Source organism: Eleutherodactylus coqui, chromosome 2 (genome assembly GCF_035609145.1).
Source record: "Eleutherodactylus coqui strain aEleCoq1 chromosome 2, aEleCoq1.hap1, whole genome shotgun sequence".
Taxonomy (NCBI): Eukaryota; Metazoa; Chordata; class Amphibia; order Anura; family Eleutherodactylidae; genus Eleutherodactylus; species Eleutherodactylus coqui.
The window spans coordinates 6,137,720-6,152,612 of NC_089838.1; the positions used below are offsets into that span (position 1 = coordinate 6,137,720).

The 14,893-nt window shown below is 37.1% G+C and overlaps 1 long non-coding RNA gene across 2 annotated transcripts in view; it reads right to left on the reverse strand.

Annotated features, from left to right (window-relative positions):
* Window positions 1-14,893, reverse strand: part of LOC136610986 (uncharacterized) — a 49,255-nt gene that overhangs the window by 13,868 nt on the left and 20,494 nt on the right. The gene's annotated exons all lie outside the window — the stretch shown is intronic.

Below are 14,893 nucleotides of genomic sequence, written 5' to 3' on the forward strand. Positions count from 1 at the left end.
ATGGCGACTACTGGTTTTAATATTGCTTTTAATTATGCGCCCAAATTATTTTTTGGGAAACTCTGCCTCACAAATGAATATTCGCGTAAACCACAACAGAAAACCAGGAAAATGTACTTCATAACAATTCTGCTGCATCATTTCTTAAAACTCAATGTTGTACATTCCCTCTGTTGTTCCTCCTGGAAATTAATGAATAAGTTGACAACTGGGCAGTACCAGTACTCTTGTCAAAGGCGTGTGATCTACAGAGTCAGCACTGATTGGATAGTGTCAGAGTGTGTAGGGACTCCCCTTCCCCAACTGGTAACACCCATAAATTAAAGGGAACAACAGAGGAAGGAGTGGCAAAATGTGGAGCTTTGAGAAAAGATGCTCAAGAACTGTTGTATACTTACATTCACCCTGTGAGAACAATTTCGGGGCAGTTTTTCTTAGAACTCTTTTCCCTCTTGTTCCTCTGTTATTCCTCCTGGAAATTTCTAAATTCATTAACAACTGGCTGTTACTGTTCTCCTTGTCATAGAGTGTGTCCCTAAACACTGTAATACGGTTCGATTAGTTGTGCCCATGGCAGTGTAGGCACACACTCTAAGGGCAATGAGTTTGGTAATTTATTCAGATATTTTCCAGGGAAATAACAGAGGAACGGAACAACACAAAACTCTAAAAAAACACACCAAAAAATGCAATATTTACTAAAACAGGCATGCCAAGGGAGCTGACAGGTCCCTCTTTAATATACACCATGTAGCAGAGCTGAGTTTGTTATTTAACATAACAGTTGTAGTTTTACATAGGACTGCAGGTAAATTTGTGTCACTAGTATGCAGGCTGTGCAGCAATGGGGAGAACAGATCTGTAATACCGTCACATGCATGGCGTATTAATCACCAGTCCTCTAAGGGTTACATGACAAACTCGCTTCTGCTACATCTGCATATATGCAGACACTGGAGCACATTTAAAGTGATATAACCCAAATAAAGCACTTTGTGTTTTAGCAGGCAAAACCGAAAGTAACCCAATTAATATTCTCAGCGAAGTCCTTCTGGACTCTGAACTTCAGACGGCAACATTTAGTTCCTTACAGCAGCTGCTGATGGAACCCTGAAAGTAATGGAGATACCGGCGAGCCGAATCCACGGTGAGCGAGATTAATGCTGTTATGTAGATTAGGGAGGGGCGCAGATGGGGTGGGGTTTAGGGCCATCAACTAAAAAGGAGATTCGACTTTAAAAATGCTGCTCTCAGCGCATTTTTTTTTCCACGTTCGGAAGTAAGCTTCCACTTCAGGCGGCTGGAAGTCAAGCAGGTTTTTTTTTTCTACCACTTTGGACGCTTGTTCCACGGCCGCTCCGTCCAGGACTTCCAGTTCGGAGTCACAAACTGCATGAACAGTCTAATAGGAACTACTGCAAATAACATACATGATATATAATGATTACATCATAAAAGGAGGTTATACGGTCGGTGTGAAAATATTTAAAGGGGAACACACAAGAAATCAGTGGGATTGCAAATAACATACATGATATATAATGATTACATCATAAATGGAGGTTATACAGCTGGTGTGAAAATATTTAAAGGGGAACACACAAGAAATCAGTGGGATTCATTTAGAATTTTTCATATTTTTTTTATTTTTCATTCTTATGATATTATCGTTGCTACGGACTGCGATCCCATCCGTCGCACAGATCCGCCGTGTTATTGTCCCTAACCCTCCATGGCAGCAATATCTATTGAGTACAAATAAGCCTGTATCATACCGCCAGGTTACGCCGGACTTTATATGCCGCATGTAAGAGTTCATATTGTCATTTACACAGAATGAAAGTTTTGGGCTGTTGTTGTAGTTTTAGGAGCCGCTGAGGGCGAAGCCAACAGCTAGAATAATCGCAGTTAGGAGAATTCACGTTTAAATAAAAGAAAAATAAGATAAATGTGCAATTCCAAAGGATTTTTTTTTCCATTAGTCTCACTAAGGCCGTTATATTATAATGTATATTATAGCATACTCATATTATATGTATATTATAATGAAGCTTCATGTTGAGCCAATGGCACCTTTTCAGAATATTTTGAGACGTGATCTTATCTTCTTAGAACCCGATTTAATAACGATTATTTTTTTAAAGATATTTTATATTTGTATCAAAGATAAAAAAATAACCCTTTATGGCCCAGATATTGTAATATATGTAGAGTAAATCAAAGGGGAAAATGTCTCAGAATTAGAACAAAAAATGTTACAAAAATATCTAATAAAGAAAGTACAAATAGAGCGATTTCAGCCCGGATTGGAGATGCTACTCTCCACCCCATTCTGCACAACATGGCTGTATAACGAGAGGTCGGAGATATACAAGGAGGCGGATACAGGCACTCTGGGTGCCGGCGGGGGGAAGTACTGGGTTAAGTTTTTCAGAGGTAGAATAAATAAAATGCAAAACTGTCCCGAGCCTTACTACTGACACTGCAGAATGTTCACAGGGTTAGTGCCACACTTTAACCCATTCTCTGCCAAAGCCTTGTGCCTTACAGTAGAAGATTGAACAGCTGTGCTGGACATTGGTCAGAAAATGCCCGTTTAGGAGGTTTGGCAATTTGTGTTACAGCTGAGATAATGTAAAAAAAAATTATATTAAATTGGGGTCAAAAGTGTTACATTTTGCAATGTCTAAACCAAGAATACGGGGAGAACCAAATAATGGGAAATTTCTGTTAGCTATCAAATTATACAATGGATTTTTAGTCAAGGTTAATGGCCAGTAATAATCTGTGTTATATCTATCTATCTATCTATCTATCTATCTATCTATCTATCTATCTATCTATCTATCATCTATCTATCTATCTCCTATCTATCTATCTATCTCCTATCTATCTATCTATCTATCTATCTATCTCCCTATCTATTTCCTATCTATCTATCTATCTCCTATCTATCTATCTATCTATCTATCTCATATCTATCTGTATATCTATCTATCTATTTCATATCTATCTATCTATCTATCTATCTATCTATCTATCTATCTATCTCATATCTATCTCATATCTGTCTATCTCATATCTATCTATCTATCTATCTATCTATCTCATATCTATCTATCTATCTATCTCCTATCTATCTATCTATCTATCTATCTATCTCCTATCTATCTATCTATCTATCTCCTATCTATCTATCTATCTATCTCCTATCTATCTATCTATCTATCTATCTATCTATCTATCTATCTATCTCCTATCTATCTATCTATCTATCTATCTATCTATCTATCTATCTATCTTCTATCTATCTATCTATCTCCTATCTATCTATCTATCTCCTATCTATCTATCTATCTATCTATCTATCTATCTCCTATCTATCTATCTATCTATCTATCTATCTATCTCCTATCTATCTATCTCCTATCTATCTATCTATCTATCTCCTATCTATCTATCTCCTATCTATCTATCTATCTATCTATCTATCTATCTTCTATCTATCTATCTATCTATCTATCTATCTATCTATCTATCTATCTATCTCCTATCTATCTATCTCCTATCTATCTATCTCATATCAATCTCTCTATCTCATATCTATCTATCTCCTATCTATCTATCTATCTATCTCCTATCTATCTATCTATCTCCTATCTATCTATCTATCTATCTATCTATCTATCTATCTCCTATCTATCTATCTATCTATCTATCTATCTATCTATCTATCTATCTATCTATCTCCTATCTATCTATCTATCTATCTCCTATCTATCTATCTATCTATCTCCTATCTATCTATCTCCTATCTATCTATCTATCTCCTATCTATCTCCTATCCATCTATCTATCTATCTATCTCATATCTATTTCTCTAGTTACAATTATATGTGTCCCGGTACTAAAAATCTGCATAGAAAACAATATAGAACAAGCCAAGAAGTGAGCCACTATGCCCATTAGCCTCCTGACCCCCCGCCATTCACTCAGCCGTTTATACACACATATATATATATATATAATAATAATCTTTATTTGTATAGCGCCAACATATCCAGCAGCGTTTGCATAGACGGGGGATACAGAAAGACAAAATACAAACATTACAGAACCGCGGTTACATAGTAATCAGCTGATGGAAACAATAGGGGTGCGGGTCCGGCTCCATATATGTATATATATATTTTTCTAATTTCTATATGTCCCGCTCCATATATACTTGTAGTTCAGGTTCAGGAACAATGTTAAAAACACCTACGGCAGAATATCCATCAGAGTTCAGCTTGATGAAAGAGTATTATTTACACCTGATTATTATATGCTGATTACAGATCAGCTATTATTGTCCGTGTGAACAACCCATAAGTAAACCTTCACTACTAGGAGAATCATTTGAATGATATTCAGTGTTACATGAATGCACCGGTGCCCCCATTCCCCTACCTGTATGATCGTCTCCTATTTGTCTTTCTGGGAGGGTTATACAAGTAGCGTGTTTCCCCGAAAATAAGACAGTGTCTTATATTAATTTTTGTTCAAAGTGGTTTAACTTTTTTACATGTATAGCTGCCTGGACACTATTTAAATTGACTTTTTTAATTAACTGTTAGCAGGGCTTAATTTTGGAGTAGGGCTTATATTTCAAGCATCCTCAAAAAGCCTGAAAAATCATTTTGCGTCCTCAACAATTCTGGAAAATCATGCTAGGTCTTATTTTCAGGCTATGTCTTATTTTCAGAGAAACAGGGTAATTATATGAAGCACCTGCTAAAAGCCTTCCAATTTTTAATTTCATTTTTTGCCCCAAAGTCCAAGAAATCTGAATTAGATTTATAGAATTGCACCTGACTAACGCACAGACATCATTGCAGCCTTAACATATGTCCTTATAGCTGCAGCCATGCATTATAAAGCACACTAGTGTAATAAGTCATCTATTAGTAACATCCATGTCCCATTACTGAGGATCCCCCTCATAGGACTTAAGATACTCTCATATTTTCCATATCCACATATTCTATATTTCTGCCTTTCATAGACTCACTGAGATCTTTAATTTCGAATAACTTTTAAGGGGTTAATTTTCCTTTTTGTTTGAAATGACATTTAATATTTTTTTATTGTATCCTCGGCTCGGGATTATATGTGGATTTCCAAGTAAATGGTAGTACTTAAAAAAACAAAACTAAAAACATGAATATGTAGTATTGACCTTTCAGGCTTCATAGGAACCTGTTGCAGCGGTAGGAAGAGGCGCCTGATATTAGGATGGGAGCGCGAGACGCAGAATGGTTGCAATATCCAAACTGAATATATAGGGAATTGTACTGATAAGAGGCAAATATAGCTGCGGTTTATAAATGACAGATCATCACAATTGTTGAAGCCTCAGCAGTAATGTATTGCTTTTTTTTTTTTTTATTAAATTTTATTAAATTTTTATTAAATTTTATTAAATTATTTTAAAATTTAATATCAATTTAAAAAATTCTAAAATGAATTTTTGATTTTAAATGGAAAAATAATGTATTACTTTCATGTTCCCACTGATCCCCGATGCCCGTCTGCCTGTTCTAATTTATACCGCATTTCCCTAAATATTAATTTTCTATATATTTTTTTTTTTCATTTATGAAATATTGTGTTTTTCTTAAATTTGGAATAACTAAGTTTATAAAATTAGTATGCAGAATTTTTGTGGAAATAAGTAATTAAAGTATCCAGAAATAGTTCAAAATTGATAGAAAGACTCTAGAGGTGGAAGGATAGAAAATACTTCGGTAGTAAATAATGTTTTATATATAGTTCATTCCCATCAGAATCTGGATAGACAACCCCCCCCCCCCCCCCCAAAAAAAAGAATAATTCAATATAATAGTGAGATTATTATAGCCATGGCAAATATGACAAATAGATGGAGGTTTAATAATTTATTAGGATCCACAGTTTGTGTGGGTGATGACAGCGAACAGCTCGAATGTGATGTCACTGCAATAATCGGATTAACAGAAATAAAATATCAACAATTAAAGAAAAAGAGTATGTTTAATAAAAAAAAGTAGGGGTGACCCGATCATAGAGGGGGGGATGTTTTTGAGTATTTATTAAACGTTTTCATTTTGATGGGCCAATACTGAGCAACTGATATTCCACACCAGGTAATACATCTATTAAAATATGATTCGAATGCAGTTATTTAAATGCTTTTTTATGCAACTTTTTGGAAAACTTTTTATTTTACGTTGGTCTGAAGTTTTAGAGGTTGGCACCTCCCCTCCTTCCTTTATTGTATTCTTGGTAGGCAGTTTGGACAATATTTATTTTATAATGTAGATCTTCGTAGGTTTACGGCGTCTCAGGGAAATACAATATAACGCTGCCCTAAAAATGCCGTCCTTGTTTTTATTATTATCTGTTTTTCTCTCTTTCCTTGGCATGCAGCACAGACTTCGCACTCCCCTCATTTTCCGGATAAGGCTGAGTTCTGTTACAGCTCTATATTTTTTTCAGAGGGACGCAGGGTCTAAACTAGATTATCAGTAATTTGCTGATAGAATTACAAGTAACCTACAGATTATGTAAGGAGGATCCCTATAGATGTATCCAATGTATTAGTCACAAGATCATTTGGAAGACTTAGTATCACTTTCTGATCTATTAACATTTCTCACAATCAGCTATTCAGCATTATTACATTACGATTTTCAAGCTATTTCCCCTAGGAAACAATGGTCAGAATTTCTGAAATTTACATATATTACATATTTTCTCTACTTACGATATTATCTACCATAGCATTTCCTACTAAGTTGAGGGTATTTTTGTAATGGATGCTACTTGGAGATATTAGATAGATAGATAGTTAGATAGATAGATATTGAGATATGAGATAGATAGATACATAGATAGATAGATGGATAGATAGATAGATAGGAGATAGATAGATAGATAGGAGATAGATAGGAGATAGATAGGAGATAGATAGATAGATATTAGATAGATAAATAGATATTAGATAGATAGGAGATAGATAGATAAATAGATAGATATGAGATAGATAGGAGATAAATAGATAGATATGAGATATATAGGAGATAAATAGATATGTGATAGTGAGGTAGAGAGATATGAGATAGATACTAAATAATTCAAGCATGTTCATGAAAATTCGAAGGTCAAGCAATATAGATAGATAGATAAATATGAGATAGTTATTAGATAGATAGATAGATAGATAGGAGATAGATATCAGATAGATAGATAGATAAATAGACAGATATGAGATAGATAGATATTAGATAGATAGATAGATAGATAGATATGAGATAGATAGATAGGTATTATATAGATAGATATTAGATAGATAGATAGATAGATATTAGATAGATAGATAGATAGGAGATAGATAGATAGGAGATAGATAGATAGATATGAGATAGATCGATAGATAGATAGATAGATATGAGATAGATAGATAGATAGATATGAGATAGATAGATATGAGATAGATAGATAGATAGGAGATAGATAGATATTAGATAGAGAGATAGATAGATAGATAGGAGATAGATAGATAGATATGAGATAGACAGATAGATAGATAGATAGATAGGAGATAGATAGACAGATATTCGATAGATAGATAGGAGATAGATAGATAGATAGGAGATAGATAGATAGATAGGAGATAGATAGATAGATAGATAGATAGATAGATAGATAGATAGATAGATAGATAGATAAATAGATATTAGATAGATAGATGAATAGATATGAGATGGATAGATTTTTTTATCATGTTGGTAGAAATATTGAAAACGTTATGATCTTGGTATTGGGATGTTTCTGATATTTGCAGTGATATGGGCATTGCTATGGCTGCAGTATTTCAGAGGAATTTAACAGGCAAACAGATTGCCAAGTTGTTTTTTTATTGCAACTTGGGGCAAATGCCGGTGGCAGCGTGCGGGTCCTGTAAGTATTATACGAGTGCTCGGGAATACTGTGATATTTATTTTGGCAATCACACAATCCTTAAAAGAACAGGCTGCAACATTTAATTGTTAATATTCCATTTGTATCCAACCTCTCCGTAATTGTGTACGGCTCTGAATCGGGGTGGAAAGTTACATTTCTGTGACTGCATGGATGAATGAACAATTAACCCCCTAAGAATTACATAATGGAAACATGAAAGCTGGAAAACAGGGTCAATATTTGGATAATAATGTCAGCATTGATTTACTTCCCAAACACCAATGGGCAGAGTTTATATTAAGGGTTATTAATCACGGCTGTAAACAAAGTGCCCGTTTTTCGGTGTTTTCACAATTGTTATCGGAATGTATTTACTAAAACACAATATAAATCTGTATTTTAGCCCCACGGATTCTCAGTTTTATTGCGGGATTTCTAAATTCTTTTTCCAAATTTTTTTGTATGTTGAGAAAAAAGGTGACTGAACAATGAAAGCAGTCGGCATTGTCAGTGAATGATGCATTGGGTATCCTTTATATGAGCTAATAGGAGCTGTTGACAGATTATGTGTTCTGGGGGGTCCGCAATACTGAGTCGGGTTATAAAAAAAAAATCTAACATTCCCCAACATGTAATACACCAAAAAAATAAGGTAGACGGTAGAATATATATATATATGCGTGGAACCGGAAATACTGGATTTTCTTGGTTCCTTAGAATTGTGTATCTGTAAATATCTGTCTTTATGTCTATTTGCTGTCACTCTGTATATTTATCGGTCTGGCTACAATCTATCCATCCAATCATCTGGCACATATTGATCTATTTATTTGTCCGTCTGTCTATTATTATCTGTTTCTCTGTTTGTTCATCTATTATAAATCATGTAGTTTGTATATACCTATCTATCATTTATGTATTCATCCATTCATGTTTCTTATATAGCGACAACATATATTGCACTACTCTACGGAAATGGTCATCAGCCACATCAGCCACTATCTCCAATGCCCATAATCTAACTTCTCTATCTCATACACATATACAAGAGCCAATAATATAAGAAATCAGTTAACCTATCGTTATCTATCTATTTATCTATCTATCCAGCTAATATCTATCTATTTATTTATCTATCTCATATCTTTTTATCTATCTCTGATATATATCTATCTATGTCATATCTATCGATTGATACATTATCTCTCATATATCAATTATCTATTTATGAATCTGTATATCTAGCTTATTTATGAATTATCTATCTATCGCATATCTATCTATCTATCTATCTATCTCCTATCTATCTATCTATCTCCTATCTATCTATCTATCTATCTATCTATCTATCTGTATATCTATCTATCTATCTATCTATCTATCTATCTCCTATCTATCTATCTCATATCTATCTTTCTATCTATCTATCTATCTATCTCATATCTATCTCATATCTATCTATCTATCTATCTATCTATCTCATATCTATCTCATATCTATCTATCTATCTATCTATCTATCTCCTATCTATCTACCTATCTATCTCATATCTATCTATCTATCTATCTATCTATCTATCTATCTATCTCCTATCTATCTCTCTCATATCTATCTATCTTATATCTATCATCTATCTATCTATGTCATATCTATCTATCTATCTATCTCATATCTATCTATCTCATATCTATCTATCTCCTATCTATCTCCTATCTATCTATCTCATATCTATCCATCCATCTATCTATCTATTTAATATCTATCTATCTATTTAATATCTATCTCATATCTATCTATCTATCTATCTCCTATCTATCTATCTCTCATATCTATCTATCTATCTCCTATCTATCTATCTCATATCTATCTATCTCTCATATCTATCTATCTATCTATCTATCTATCTATCTATCTATCTATCTATCTCCTATCTATCTATCTATCTCCTATCTATCTATCTATCTATCTATCTATCTATCTATCTATCTATCTCATATCTATCTATCTCTCATATCTATCTATCTATCTATCTATCTATCTATCTATCTATCTATCTATCTATCTATCTATCTATCTATCTATGTCATATCTATCTATTGATACATTATCTGTCATATATCAATTATCTATTTATGAATCTATATATCTAGCTTATTTATGAACTATCTATGTATCGATCTGTCAGCAGACTTCTGCTTTCGGCGAGAGGTTTGAGGATTGGAAAGTGTCCCTCGGCCTCATGACTTTCATCTGGCAGCATTGCTGGTAAAAGTGAATCTCCTCAGCACTAACACAATGTAACGTCTCCTGTGTGCTGGATTTTGCCACTTGCCTGCATCCGATCCCTAGGGGTATAACCTTTTTAATCCTCTTTAGTTAATGTATTGGTGATCTTTACTTAGGCAAAATAAACAGAGCAGCTCCCAACAAAGGCAGGTCAGACTTCCTCAGTTACTCTCTGACCTCCGGGTCATGGCCTTTGTTCACTTCTCAATGGGAGCTGCTCTCAAAGGGGCATCGCAAAATAGAGAACTAATTTAGGCACGTGCATTCAGAGAGTCACTGGGCATTGGGCTTAATGAAGCTGAACATGTGCTTTCCTATATGAGTAAAACGTATATTGTTTGATATTTACGTGCGAAGAGTAATGGCTCATTATAGCGTCTATTGAGTTGTAAATCTATTGGAGTGGCGACAGTTAATATGTTCACCATTGCTATAGATATCTATATATATATATATATATATATATATATATATGTATATATTAGGTCTCATTCACACTAGAGTTCTTTTCTTATTTTGTTGCACATCTTCTGTAAAATAAATGAGCGTTCCGTCGCCGCATTCCATTCGTTTCTATGTGATTCAGCAGATGCTAATTTTGGCATGGGCTGTGCTTCAGAACAGTCCGAGAAAAAGAAAAAAGGAAAAGATGTAAAAAAAAATAATTTAGGAAATGATGGTCAGTTAACATGGCCGTACACGTATTCGCAAATTACCGTTAAACCGTATCTGCTGATTTAAATAGAGGGGGAAAATAAATTAACTTTTAAATAGAACTTTATGCATTGGCCAACCAGGTTCATTTGGGTTGATCAATATGTCTCTCTCTGTGTATATATATATATATATATATATATATATATATATATATCCCTGTAGCCACGCCCCTCATGCCCCTTCGACAATCCTGGCACACAAGAAAACGGCACAAACATTAGATCCAGTTGAGGCGTGGCAGCAGACTTTCTGGCTTTATGTTGGCATTCGGTCTCTATTGGCTTTACAGGTAAATCTCATGTACTTTCTGCCATCATGTAATAATAATCTAAAGTTGGATAACTCTGTCCTCGTTGGACCCATCAATGCTGACTAAATAGTAATTTATTATACTCCGTCGTTTATACTTACACAATATATGTTATCGATATCATTGAGAATTATCCGTATTCGGTTAAATTCTGCATTTACTCTTTTTATAAGGTTCTTAATAATTAAAGGGATTTTCCGAACGTATAAAAATGTATAAAAAGACTGGCAATGCCTGTAATATGAATAAACGCAGATAATTTGGGATCTTTATGTGTTTTTGCTCTTTTTTCCATTGTTTCTGCCTTCATTTGGAGCCGCTCCTCCTCCTCACACTTCCTGTTTTGGGGGTGTCTTACTGTTTCTGCAGACAGTCCTCCTTGGCATCCACCCACTGCACTTGTTTATGCGTGCCCAGCACATCCTGCCCGCCAATCTCTGCCCAGTGGACAGAATAATTATCTTTCTTTCCCATTTCTCATACAATGCCCGCTGCTTTGAAGGACAGAATGCGGAACGTCGAGACAGGTAGAAATTTTAAAAAGGGGAAGACTTACAAAGTCAATTGCTATTCCATTAAATAGAAGAGGTTGGTCTCGGAAAACCCCTTTAAATAAAGCTGTGTAGCATTCAGGTAAAAAAAATCCTCCTTTTTGCCTTCCTGTTCCAGGGAACGAACTACGATAAAAATGCTGTATTTAAAAAAAAAAAAAAAAGAGCCACCAAGGCAAAATTTTTACAAAAATTGTTAAAGGGGTTGTCCCGCGGCAGCAAGTGGGTCTATACACTTCTGTATGGCCATAATAATGCACTTTGTAATATACATTGTGCATTAATTATGAGCCATACAGAAGTTATAAAAAGTTTTATACTTACCTGCTCCGTTGCTGGCGTCCTCGTCTCCATGGTGCCGACTAATTTTCGCCCTCCGATGGCCAAATTAGCCGCGCTTGCGCAGTCCGGGTCTTCTGCAATCTTCTATGGAGCCGCTCGTGCAGAATGCAGGCTCCGTGTAGCTCCGCCCCGTCACGTGCCGATTCCAGCCAATCAGGAGGCTGGAATCGGCAATGGACCGCACAGAAGAGCTGCGGTCCACGAAGACAGAGGATCCCGGCGGCCATCTTCAGCGGTAAGTATTGAAGTCACCGGAGCGCGGGGATTAAGGTAAGCGCTCCGGTAAGCTTCCTTTACCTCCCTGCATCGGGGTTGTCTCGCGCCGACCGGGGGGGGGGTTGAAAAAAAAAAAAAACCTGTTTCGGCGCGGGACAACCCCTTTAAGTAGTTTTTCCGGTTTTCCAAATTTTTACAATCTATAATAGTTGATGTATATTTAATATATTTGTAACTCAAAGTCATATTTAGAATGAGATACAGAGAAGATTTATCGCTATTTCTTGGAACGTACAGACCGAGTTCCCATCTGGTATCGCAATGAAACACCTGAGGAAAACCAAAGCTAGAACTGATCCCATAACGTTCAGTGGCACAGCTCAGGTCATTGGGCACATCACATTGATGCTGGATGCCTCCTTGTTCCAGACAGGGAAACACAGCCTTTTCCAGTCCCGCTATGGATGCCGGACCAGTGCAGAAGGTTCACCAAAATGGTATCAGTTGTGTCTGGCTCCAGCATAAAATCACTGGCCAGGCACGACTGATATGTGGGACCTCAGCTTAATACAGTAATGTTGGTTTCACATGAGCATCATACGTCATATTATCACCTTATCTGGTTCTGCTCAACTTTGGTCTCCATAAAATATTATGATCTTAGTTCTGCTTCTAAGTAGCAACATTTTTTTTTTTTGCGAAAAAACACGCCGCACCCTGGAAAAGCACCCGCTCTGCCAAAATCCTTGGGATGCCTTCCAATGCCTATATGGAGGCACCTGTAAGCTTTTCACAGAGTCGGACGCTGCAAAAATGCCTCCCCCTCCCTTCTTTTTCCCTGCTCCCATAGGAGTCTATTGGACTAGCCGGCATATATTGGCCAAAAGATAGTTCTAGGACTATTTTTTTGGCCACCGTATATATGCCGGACGTATTTCAGTCGCTTATGTTCCATCTTTCATGGTGCTGACTAGAGATGAGCGAGTAGTGCCTTAGCCAAGTATCTCCCCGCTCGTCTCTAAAGATTCGGGGACCGGCGTGGGTGACAGGTGAGTTGCGGCGGGGAACGGGGGGGGGGGAGTGGGGGGGAGAGAGGGAGAGAGAGATCTCCCTCCGTTCCCCCCCGCTCTCCCCCGCCGTTCCCCGCCGGCCCCCGAATCTTTAGAGACGAGCGGGGAGATACTCGGCTAAGGCACTACTCGCTCAAGTAATGTGCCTTAGCGAGTATACTCGCTCATCTCTAGTGCTGACGTATTTACGCGCCTTATAATCGCCCATGTGAACGAATGCATTGGGAACCAATGCTTCACATAGGTAGCGTGTATATGCCTGGGTGTGAAAACGCGGTGTTTATGCACTCGTGGGAAAGAGGCCTTAGGTTGAATGTGTCACGGTCCTACTATGAATCCACTATTTGACTATCTGATGGATATTGTCGTGATGTAGTCTTCCCTATGGAAGTATATAAACTTGCTACAGAAGAATTTTTACAGAAGTCAAAAAACGTTCTGACGGAGTCAAACTAAATCTCCAGTCCTGTTTTTCCTCACTGTCGGCTATTATTGCTATAGGTGACCATTATGTGCCCAGTTGTCATAAAATAAATGTGAGTAAATGGACCTGATGTAGACGTCTCTCAGACATTTCAGGCCCTCAGCTAGAAGAGAAGACAAAAACTACCTTAAAGATCCGTGCCAACCCTGACCTAGGTAGGACATGTTCCCTCTGGGATCCTGGTGACGTGCAAGCTACCGGTACGAACAGGGAGTCATGACACACCCCACTACAGGTGGTTAAAGGGGTTGTCCCGCGGCAGCAAGTGGGTCTATACACTTCTGCATGGCCATAATAATGCACTTTGTAATGTACATTGTGCATTAATTATGAGCCATACAGAAGTTATAAAAAGTTTTATACTTACCTGCTCCGTTGCTGGCGTCCTCGTTCCCATGGAGCCGACTAATTTTCGCCCTCCGATGGCCAAATTAGCCGCGCTTGCGCAGTCCGGGTCTTCTGCTCTTTTCAATGGAGCCGCTCGTGCAGAATGCCGGCTCCGTGTAGCTCCGCCCCGTCACGTGCCGATTCCAGCCAATCAGGAGGCTGGAATCAGCAATGGACCGCACAGAAGAGCTGCGGTCCACGGAGGGAGCAGACCCCAGCGGCCATCTTCAGCAGGTAAGTATGAAGACGCCGGACCGCCGGGATTCAGGTAAGCGCTGAGCGGTTTGTTTTTTTAACCCCTGCATCGGGGTTGTCTCGCGCCGAACAGGGGGGGGGGGGTTAAAAAAAAAAAAACCCCGTTTCGGCGCGGGACAACCCCTTTAAGGCCAATAATAGGGCTTTGCTGTTGTGGGGTATAGAGATGAGGTAGAATCAGGACGACGCTGAACATAAACCAAGTAAACAAGAGCAAAGCTTGGAGAAAAGATTGTTTCTTCTTTTATTTTTTCTTAGTGCGTCGCAAGAAGGAAAACTGATGACATTTGCA